The 11,417-nt window shown below is 42.6% G+C and overlaps 1 protein-coding gene across 2 annotated transcripts in view; it reads right to left on the bottom strand.

Annotated features, from left to right (window-relative positions):
- The window catches only part of FRY (FRY microtubule binding protein), a 437,325-nt gene extending 426,139 nt beyond the window's left edge, over positions 1-11,186 (bottom strand). For both annotated transcript variants that reach the window (XM_059144289.1, XM_059144291.1), the window contains exon 1: positions 11,059-11,186. The gene's annotated coding sequence lies outside the window, so the exon portion shown is untranslated. The remainder of the gene's footprint in view (positions 1-11,058) is intronic.
- Positions 11,187-11,417: the final 231 nt, after the last annotated feature.

The raw sequence follows: 11,417 nt of genomic DNA on the forward strand, positions 1-11,417 counted from the left end.
TAAATGCTTTTCAGTTTTCTATATTCCAAAGCATCATATTTTATAAGATGACATGAACTTTCAGAAAAATCTTCATGGCCTTCAGGTCTGGGATAAATACATGCTCGTCTTCCCTCTTCCTTCCTCCTTCCCTCTTTCCTTTCCAAACTTCCCTCCCTTCTTTTCCTTATCTTTTGTATTAAGACTGCATTCTTTTAGAGCAGTTTTAGGTTCACAGTGTGAACCTAAAATTTTGCATATAACCCTGTCCCTACACATGTATAGGCTCCCCCATTATCAAAACCCCCCATCAGAGTCGTGCATTTGTTACAGCTGATGAACCAATATGGACACATCATAATCACCCAAAGTCCACAGTTTCCATTATGATTCACTCTTGGTGCTGTATGTCCTGTGGATTTGGACAAATATTTAATGACAAGTATCTATTATACGCATATGGTATTTCATTTTTTTTCTACAACATTTAGCACTATGGCTTATCTTATTATTAAATTTATTACAACACAGGTTTCCTCTGCTATCATTAAGCTTTTATAAAAGGCCTACATCAGTACTTGTTTTCACCAACAAAAAGAAGTCTGAAGAAGATTTTCACTTTTACAAAATGGTAACTGCTTTTTCTCTTTACACCCTCTTGGCTTACAAAAAGTTTCACAGGAATGCTCTAATTTTGAAAGCTGGAGAAACCTGTACTTTGTTATGACCAAATAGATTATTCTGTTTTTACTGCTTTCTCTTCTTCTATTATTCTATTGTTCTAGCAAACTCCATTAAGTAATTGACCTTTTCTTTAAAGTGGTATTGCTTATTTGTGTCTTACATTAAGTTCCCTAGGTAAACTAAATCAGAGTTGGGAATTTCTATACTTTTTTTGTCTGTCTAGTTTTCAATCCAATATCACAGAATTTTATTTTTTTTAAGATTTTATTTATTTATTTGACAGAGAGAGACACAGTGAGACAGGAAACACAAGCAGGAGGTGAGGGAGAAGCAGACTTCCTGCTGCTGAGCAGGGAGCCTCATGTGCGGCTCAATCCCAGGACCCTGGGACCATGACCTGAGCCGAAGGCAGATGCTTAATGACTGAGCCACCCAGGTGCCCCTCATAGAATTTTAATAATAGTCATTTGTAATGGTTCCCCCTCTCCTTTTTTAAAGAGGGAGTGGGGAGGGGCAGAGAGAGAGGGACAGAGAAAATCTGGGTGTGGAGCCTGACATGGGGCTTGATGTCAATATCTTGAAATCATGACTTGAGCTGAAATTAAGAGTGGGATGCTTAACCAAATGAGCAATCCAGGCAATCCCCCATTTATAATAGATTTTTAAATTTGTCTAGCCAAGTTTATCTTCATGACTTCTATTTGTTAAAATTTCAGTTTTGATGGGTTTTTTTTGAAACTTCATTATTGATGATTTAACTATCAAAGTATAAAGTATTATGTGAAACTTTTATTTCATAATTAATAAGAATCTTTAGGCCAGGGATGCCTGGGTGGCTCAGATGGTTAAGCAGCTGCCTTTAGCTCAGGTCATGATCCCAGCGCCCTGGGATCGAGTCCCACATCAGGCTCCTTGCTTGGCAGGGAGACTGCTTCTCCCTCTGCCTGCCACTCTGTCTGCCTGTGCTCGCTCACTCTCTCTCTCTCTCTCTCTAACAAATAATTAAATAAAAAGTAAAAAAAATAAAAGAAAAGAATCTTTAGGCCAAAGAAGGGTGGGAATTCTAGTGTCAACCAAACAATATATTTTATATCAGCAAATACTTATTAAGCACCTGTCATTTATAGCTACTTTTCTAGGCTGTAGGGCTGACAAGATAAGTGAGAATATGCCTCTTTCCACTCTACCCCCAAAAGAGTGCAATTCAAATTCATAAAGGTTAAATCTCAAATAGAATGCAAACACGGAGAACAACTCCAGGAAGGCTCCCCAGTCTCACCTCACCCTCCCATTATGGGGTCTCACTTATATGCATCAACACAAAGAAAGGGCTCCAGGAAGCAAAGGCCTCACAAGCGTCACTGATGTTGAAAGCAACATGCAGCTCTTGTGTAGATGTAATTGTTCATCATCAGTTTTCTTGATGATTCAAATGTTTCTGCACATTATCTCGTTTCACTGAATACTCCATTTTCACATGGGCCTAAATTGTGTATGAAATCAGAGTTCAAAAGGACATAAAAGCCTAGATTTCAAAACATATAGGAGGTTAAAAGACATTTTACTAGTATGGATAAACCCAAGGAGTGTCCTGACCAACATCAAATCTAGGCCAGCAACATAAACGAGGTAGAAAATCATTCACTGTCTAATTTAGGTTAATATTGCTACTTTAATTAAAGTTATGATGTCAGTTTGGAAACACAATGGGGGAGCAGCTGTGCTCCAGTGAAAACATCCCTACAATTTCCATCAACATAGATAAGCTCTTACACAATGCTAAGGAGATGTGTGCAAAGCCACAAATGGAAAGAATTGTAAGCAGAAGGCAATCTCAGAGTTTTCACTGAAGAAATTACCCTTCTTATATTATGAGATGGTGCTCCCGCTTACGTTTTCATTATTATTTCTTAACATGCATGGTCAAGATTCTGAGGAAAAGTCACTGGACTTTAAAGACATTATAATTATTAACCTACCACATAAAGAGAAATCATGAGGTTGCTATAATTCATCTCATTTACTTGGCTGTGAGCCCTAACACTTCTACCCCCCTCGCACTGCTGTCATTCATCATAAAGAGCAATGTCTTGAATATAGAAACAACTCAAGTGTCCATTGTGATGAATGGATACAGATGAGATTGATGTGTATGTGTGTGTGTATAATTCAGCCATAAGAAGGAATTGAGATCTTGCCATCTACTACAACATGGATGGACCCAGAGGGCATTATGCTAAATAAAATAAGTCAGATAAAGACAAATACTATATGATTTCACTTATTTGTGAGATCTAAAAAAACAAAACAGTCAAACAAAAAAGCAGAAACAGACCCATAAATATAGAAAACAAACTCATGGTTACTAGAGGACGGGGAGCAGGAAGATGAGCAAAATGGGTAAAGGTGTGGGAGGAGGTACAGGCTTCCAGTTGTGGAAGGAATAAGTCACAGGGATGAAAGGTACAGCATAGGGAATATAATGTAGTGCAATAGTGTTATATGGTGACAGATGGTAGCTACATTGTGGTAAGCATGGCATAATGTATAGACTTGTCAAATCACTATGCTGTACACCTAAAACTAATATAACACTGTGTGTCAACTATACTTTTTTTTTAAGATTTTATTTATTTTATTTGAAAGACAGAGATCACAAGTAGGCAGAGAGACAGGCAGAGGGAGAGGAAGGGAAGCAGGCTCACCACTGAGCAGAGAACCTGATGCAGGGCTCGATCCCAGCACCCTGGGATCATGACCTGAACTGAAGGCAGAGGCTTTAACCCACTGAGCCACCTAGGCGCCCCTCAACTATACTTTAATAACATTTTTTTAAAATGTCTTAAGTCCAACCCCACAACCATCCAACTAATCGCCGCCCTCCATCAGCATCTGGAAAGTACGGGTATATTTGAACCATGTGTGCCTAGGCCTATCACCACACCAACAGTACATCTGGTACTATTTTGAGAAACTCACATTGAGAAGTGTGCTCCTGAGTACATTTACAATACACAATTCTCTTTGCAACTCCAGTTTTACTCAGAAACAACCTTTCTATAAGTTGCCTACAATTTTCATGTTTCCTGACTTTAACTGATATTTCAAATCCACAGAAAGGAATGACCCCAAACATATAGTTACCTTAGAGTTAAAGGCGTATTTGCTTAGGAGTTCATTTATGTGTTTAACAACTTAACAGTTTTGCCTCCTCTTGGTCCTGGATGGCTCATCTCTCATTTGGGGATCCTTTATGTAGTGTGGTTCCTCATTTTTTTTTTTATTTTTCTCAAGATGAACACTGCACACCTGACTTCAATATGCAGCGAAGGCTGACTGTGAGCGTGGCTGGACCATCTGGTACCACAACTCAGATGTTAATTAATGTTTACTGGGTGAGTACCATGTGTCAGATCCGGACCGAGGCATTTCTGCACATTTGGCTGAATGCTCCCTGTGTACATGGGGCTAATTCATTACTGGACTATTTTAAAAATCCCCATATATTAACCATGTCTTGTATTTTCTGTATTCTGATGTTCTCACATCTTGGGCTCCTGATGACACTGCAGGCACTGCCCTTCACAGGGTGAGCTCATTCCTAGAGATATATTTGCCTTCCAGTGTGCCTTTCATATGCAAACCAATCAATCCAGAGCCCATATTCCCCACCCTCACACTCAGCACTGCTGTCCACCTGCCCTAATCACCCCAGGGCCAGGTACCAGACAACTAGGGACAGACAGCCTCTATGCCCCAAAGCTCTCTGAAATTACTGAATCCTAAACCTGCCTCTCCTGCTACCTTCTCTTGCCCACATTCACTCCATGCTCCCTCCACCTCCCTGTGGCTCTGCATGACTTATGTGCTTCCTGCTTCTAGGGATCTGTGAGCACAATAAATAGAACTGCCCTATGACCCAGCAATTGCACTACTGGGTATTTACCCTAAAGATACAAACGTAGTGATCCAAAGGGGCACGTGCACCCGAATGTTTATAGCAGCAATGTCCACAATAGCCAAACTATGGAAAGAACCTAGATGTCCATCAACAGATGAATGGATAAAGAAGATGTGGTATATATACACAATGGAATACTATGCAGCCATGAAAAGAAATGAAATCTTGCCATTTGCGACAACATGGATGGAACTAGAGCGTATCATGCTTAGCGAAATAAGTCAAGCAGAGAAAGACAACTATTATATGATCTCCCTGATATGAGGAAGTGGTGATGCAACATGGGGGCTTAAGTGGGTAGAAGAAGAATCAATGAAACAAGATGGAATTGGGAGGGAGACAAACCATAAGTGACTCTTAATCTCACAAAACAAACTGAGGGTTGCTGGGGGGAGGGGGGTTGGGAGAAGGGGGTGGGATTATGGACATTGGGGAGGGTATGTGCATTGGTGAGTGCTGTGAAGTGTGTAAACCTGGTGATTCGCAGACCTGTACCCCTGGGGATAAAAATATATGTTTATAAAAAATAAAAAATTAAAAAAAAATTCCTTCTTTTATGACAGTCATTTCCATGTCTCCATGTCTTACCATACATGATTAAAGCATCCCAATTAATCATAGAATTGGCAGCTAAGATTATTCTGTTTTTCATTCATCCTACCCTCTGTGTTCAGTAAAAACAAGTTTTAAATTATTCTTGTCTTTGGGGAGCCTGGGTGGCTCAGGTGGCTCAAGTGGCTCAGGTGGCTCAAGTATCTGACTCTTGATTTCGACTCCAGTCATTATCTCAAGGTCATGAGTTCAAGACCCCGGTCAGCTCCACTCTCAGTTGTGGAGTCCACTTGACATTCTCTCTAGCCCTCTGTCCCTCCCCCACTCAGGTGAAAGCGGATACAAGCTATCTAAATAAATAAATAAATAGAATCTTTAAATCATTGTTGTCATTTGTCATCTGCTTGGTCCATGTTAACAATACTTAATGAAAGTAATTATACATAAGTTCCTTTAGTGTACTAGTATACAATCAAAAAGACTGAATTAATAATTATTTTCTATTATGTGAAAGAGACAGCTCTGATCCATCCACCAGGTCTCTTCAGAGCACACACTGCTTTGCCTGTGCGTGGGGAGAGACACACACCATTTACTCTTCCCTAAGCAAGCAGACAATGTATATTAGAAGCCCACAAGTGACCTTAGTTGGTTACATATTGTGTTTCGGAGGTCCCAGTTTCATGGAACTGGAATCGGGGCATATCTTTGCAGGTCTGGCTATCACATTAATAGAACTGTGGGGTTATCCTGGCAATGCTAATTGTTCACTTTGGATCCTCATGACTGCTTCAGAGTTTGCTGCTAAGTGAAGTTCCCTGCCAGTTCCTTCTGTTGCATCTTCATAGAGCTTTCTCTTTGGCCTCTGCTTGACTAGGAAGCAATAAGGAAGAAGCACTGACAGACAGTATATTGCCTATCAAGGCTTTCCTCTTTCCTTTTCATCTTTTTCTTTGTCAAAATGTCAAGACGGCCATTTGGGGGGGGGGGGTGGTTAAAACGTAGACTGCAAGGCAAGGCCTTAAAGCATGTGTGTGTATATAAATACACATGTTCTCTCAGAAACACACATCCAGACAAGGTCACCAGCACTGAATTCCTGTGTCAGAGGAGCCTACTGAAGGAAAAGCATGTGCCTATTAATCCTGGTTACTCTCAAATACCCAGTAGGACAAGTACATGAAATTGAACTAAGCATAAATTTCAAGCAATTTATGATTTGGGATCGCAGGAAAGAATCAGAGTATTAAATTGTTAGAAATTCTTTCAGTGGTCAAAGATTAAGATGGAATTTCTTCTATACTGAACTAGTCTTTGTAATGGCATGACATATTTTGAATAGGGGTCTGTAAATAAAATCAAGGAGTTAATGCTGGCCTATACCCTTTCTCAATGTCTGGCATTTCTGTCAATGTCATAATTTTAAGACTACATCTTCTAACTAGCAGGAGAGTAGTGAACTACTTGATGTGCCTCCATGCCTTCCACAGGAGGTTATTCAGTCACTCATTCTACAGATATTTATTTATTGAGCAGATTAACTATGTGTCACGGACTATCCTTAAGTGGCTAACAGATGGTAGAGCACAAGACAAAAAAAGTCCTTGCCCCCCTGGAGCTTGGTCTAACAGAATGAGTGACTATATGAATGAATGAATCAATAGGGTTGAGGAGATGAAGGAGGCACAGATTAGCATATTTCACTGATTTTTTTTTCACATTTTAACATCTCTGAAATCAGGATGTGTCTTAATATTGATGGTATCTTAAAACTGCTGATAACTTGGCAGTACCATTGTCATTTCTCTGCACATGCATAAATTTGGTCACAGTTATTCATTTTGTTATCACTTCTAAATTATGGGCATTGTTGGTACTGCATGTGTTCTGTTTAATTGCCATTTAAATGATTTTCAAAAAGATTCTGTGATGATTGGGCACTGAAAGAAGATGTTCCTGTGTATGCACCACAGCACAGAAACAGAGCAGTGGGGCATAAATATTATATTACTAAGGGAAACATTTGTCTTTGTTTGGCATTTCCATATTACCTTGCAAAGCAAGATCCAAATGCTTTACCAGATTGAAAAAAGAAAGACACAGAAGAGGAATCTGTTACAGCATGTTACTGAGATATAGCAAACCCAGTGCCTCTCACACTTTGCTTAGGGAAGCAACAGTAATGAAGGAACAGGCAGGAAAAAGTACCAAAACCTACGGAACACATGGAGGCCTGAAAGCAATGAGAGAGCAGTGTGACTGATTCATACGGTATCATGGAAGATGACAGTTAAGATGGAATACATGTTATAATATAACTGGTAGTGTTTTGTCTTCTTGTGTAACATAAAAATGTTATTTCTTATAACTGATGACACTTTAGATTTGACAAAATATGGGAATAAAAACAGATAGCTAGTTAATGAGAAGTGTTATAAATAGAACAGAATAGAGTAGAAGTTTGTTGATACTGGACAGTTTTAAGTTAGTGAGGTACCTGCACAAACCCAACTTTAGGCAAACTGTGCAGTATCAATTTGGTATAGATTTTTAGATCACTAGTCATTCTAAAGAAGACTACATCACTTCATATCCCCAACAATGTTTTTGGTATGTTTCCCATTCTCCTCCAAGAGTGTGACAATGAGCAAACCTCGTGTTCTACTTTCCCGACTTTAATTAGCGCTGCTCCAGTTTGGGGCTTACAGTTTACAGAATTTAGAGGGGAGGTGCTGGGGCTGTATTCTAAATGCAAACCTTCCGACTGCTGCAGGGGAAGGAGTGAAATAATTAGACAGGAGAGTCCATCTGAAATCCCAAAGCATGCATACGGGACTTTGAGGTTCTTAGCACTAGAGTAACATGAGTAAAATGCCAACTACACAGATATGTTTCCAGGCAGCATATGGCCTCAGCTCAAAAATGCATCTATTTCTCTTTAGGCTTGGTACTTCAAATCATTTTGGAACCAGAGAGAGTTGAAAACTATACCAAGGGAGAGAAAACACACACACACACACACCCCTCTAGGCAGGAGAAATGAGAAAACAATGGCTGTTGATTACAACACACACCAATTTTTAGACACAGTTGCAGAACTTACTGTTTCACAACCGTGACATCAATTTTTGATACCATTCAGCCAGTGACAACTGTGTTACTATAGAAGTGAGTAATGGAATCAGAAATAGGTGTGTGGCCACACCCATCACCAAGATAACAGGTAAATAGGTTTCTATGCGGTGAACACACAGCTTCAGTAGTATTGACAATGGGCTACACCATACACGTGGCATTTCACACCATGGGGAAGGCCTGCTTCCTGCTCCTGGGGCCCTATGTTAATTTCCTTTCTGGTCAGCAGTGGAGAATATAGGAATTCCCTGGACAAATACCACCATCCCCATCAACCTTGTTTCAGTTTTTTCCTTTAAGTAGGCAGGCCTATGTCAGGAATTCTCTGACAGTTGGTACAGGAAGATGAGTGTGCCAGTGTGAACAGTGCAGGGGATGTGCTGCTGCCAACTGGTGGTATGTACTTACATGTGCAGAGCTAAAACAGACTTGGAAGACTAAGAGGGTAGAGACTGCTCCTTAAGTGGCAGTCGGGAAACACTTGGTTACCTGTCTTCCAGAACCAACTTCTCTGAAAGGACAAGGAGGTTATATGTCTAAAGATTCCCATCTGATTTACATGCTGGGGACTGGGGCTTAGGGGGAATCTGGAGAGTTCCTGAGGTTACCCTTTGGTGAAGGGAATACTTGTTGGGCACAGGCAAACAGTGTTAGGTTTCCAGAGGGAAAAATAGTCTATAAAAGGGTTTGAATCCAAGAGGCCAGCACATAATATTTGCCATATTTTGATTTCCCACTACATTATAATATGGCAACTCTCTCTCAAGAGACGCTGGGTGGCTCAGTGGGTTAAAGCCTCTGCCTTCGGCTCAGGTCATGATCCCAGGGTCCTGGGATAGAATCCCGCATCGGGCTGCTCCTCGGGTACCCTTCTTCCTCTTCTCTCTCTCTCTCTGCCTGCCTCTCTGACTACTTGTGATTCTGTCTGTCTAATAAATAAATAAAATCTTTAAAAAAAAAAAAAAAGAGATGCTGGGAGATAGCATAGGGTAGGGGTAAAGAGCATGGGCAGTGAATCAAACAGATCCAGGGTCAAATCTCACCTCTATCACTTCCTTGACATATAGTCTTGGGAAAATTACATAATCTCTTTTGTTTCTGAAACAGGGTGAGTAATAATATCTCATCAGGTTGACTGTGAGATTTAAAGTCATAATTTATGGGGCACCGGGTGGCTCAGTGGGTTAAGTCTCTCCCTTTCGCTCAGGTCATGATCTCAGGGTCCTGGGATCAAGACCCACATCAGGCTCTCTGCTCAGCACGGAGCCTGCTTCCTCCTCTCTCTCTGCATGCCTCTTTGCCTACTTGTGATCTATGTCAAATAAATAAATAAATAAAATCTTTTTAAAAAGTCACAATTTATGTAAAAACTTAGTGATATACCTGGTACATAGTATGTGCTCAGTATTTGAATACTATTGTGTCACTATTAAAGAAGCTTCCTTTTCTTTATGATGTAACCTTAGAGAGGTTATGTTGCCTGGTGTGGGGGTAAATCTTATGGCTCAAAACAGGATGTCTGTGTTCTTGGCTAAGGGTGTCTCCAGAGCACAAAAATTGGTATTATGAAGTTGTCTTATGGTATGAATGTCTTGGTTAGGAATGAATAAAGTAAACTTAATAATCCATGTGTATAATCAGGAAGGTTGATCAGAATTCGACAGAATTCTGTAGATATATATGTAGATATATTCGTTGAAACCTAATTTCAAGTCAAAGGGATATCCATATGTTACCACCTCTACTCTGAGCTACTTTACCATAGGCCTGTTCCCACAATCTTATGTAAAACTCTGTTATACCTCTAATCATTTCTCTACATTGGAGAAAGTTTTGTAAAGCAAATAATCCCCACCTAACCCGCCTTATTTTGAAGGTTAAAACTTTCTCCTATCTTCAAGTGGGTACACATGTTCTGTATTCTTTGTTCCCATCTCCCATCGGAAAAGCGGGGCTATAACTTCTCCTCCCTTTCCTGTGCTCCACAGCACCCGCCCAGCACTCAAGGAGAGCTGATTGGAAGCATATGGCAAGAAGAAACTATTCAAATTTGACAGGAGTAATCACTGGCACCTTGGACACACTGGTGTTTGGGGGATCTTTAATTAGAAGGCAGACTTGAAATTTGGAAGCTCTTGGGGCACAGACATTGGTAGCGCCCACTCTAGGGAGAGAGAAGATGGGGGGATACTGACTACCTGCTGCACTGTTTTCAAGCAAAAGCCATAAGGTGGCGGTTCAGGATGTCCTGTGTCCCAAGGACCCTCCCGAAGGGAGAGTCCCACAGAGGAATTTCCTCAAGAAAGGGCCTGTGTCGGGAATGCTGCTTGGGTCAGAAAGTGGCATGGGTTCCTGCATGCCCACATTCAGACACAGGTGTCCTCAACTGGGTGCTCTAGCTGTCTTTCAAGGTGCGGGCCTCAGGGACCCCCGAGTCTGGCTCCTTAAGTCTCAGCATCAAACTTTCTCCCGGAACAGGACCTCTTTCAAACCACATGGAGACAGGAGGAGGATGGAGGATGGGGATGCAGCCAGCTGCTGCCCGAGACAGCCCTCCTCCCCCCACCCCGCTTCCCTCTGCCCCCACCCTCATCCTCGCGGGGAAAGCGGCCCAGACAGCGCAGCCCCGCCCAGCCCCACCCACCCCGCTCCCAGCCCACCACTCGGTCTTGGTAGCCTAGAGCTTCACAAAGCCACTTGCCGGTCGCTGCGGTGCGCCGGACGAGGGGGCGAGCGGGGTTGGGTACCTTTAGGAAGAGGCCAGGACACCGGCGCCCGAAGAGACCCGCAGCATCGCCCGCACGCCGCCGCCGCTGCCGCCGCGAGGGGCTACTTCGCTGCGCTGAGAACCCGATCCGGCAGGGACCGGGCGCCGCCGCCGCCTGTGCCGCTCGCGCTCCCTGAGCTGCGCTCCACCCGCTGCACCCCGGCTCCGCTGCCGGGCGACCGCCACTGTCAAGCGGAGCGCCGCCCCCTGCGCGCCCGGCGAGCCGCGGACCCCCGGGACGCGCCGCCGACGGGATTGGTTGCGGAAGTCGCTGGCTCCGCCCCCGCGCGCCGCGCCCCTCCCGCGCCGGTGGCGCGCGCGGCGGCCGGCTCTCTCCAG

The sequence above is a fragment of the Mustela lutreola genome, chromosome 13 (assembly GCF_030435805.1).
Source record: "Mustela lutreola isolate mMusLut2 chromosome 13, mMusLut2.pri, whole genome shotgun sequence".
Classification (NCBI taxonomy): domain Eukaryota; kingdom Metazoa; phylum Chordata; class Mammalia; order Carnivora; family Mustelidae; genus Mustela; species Mustela lutreola.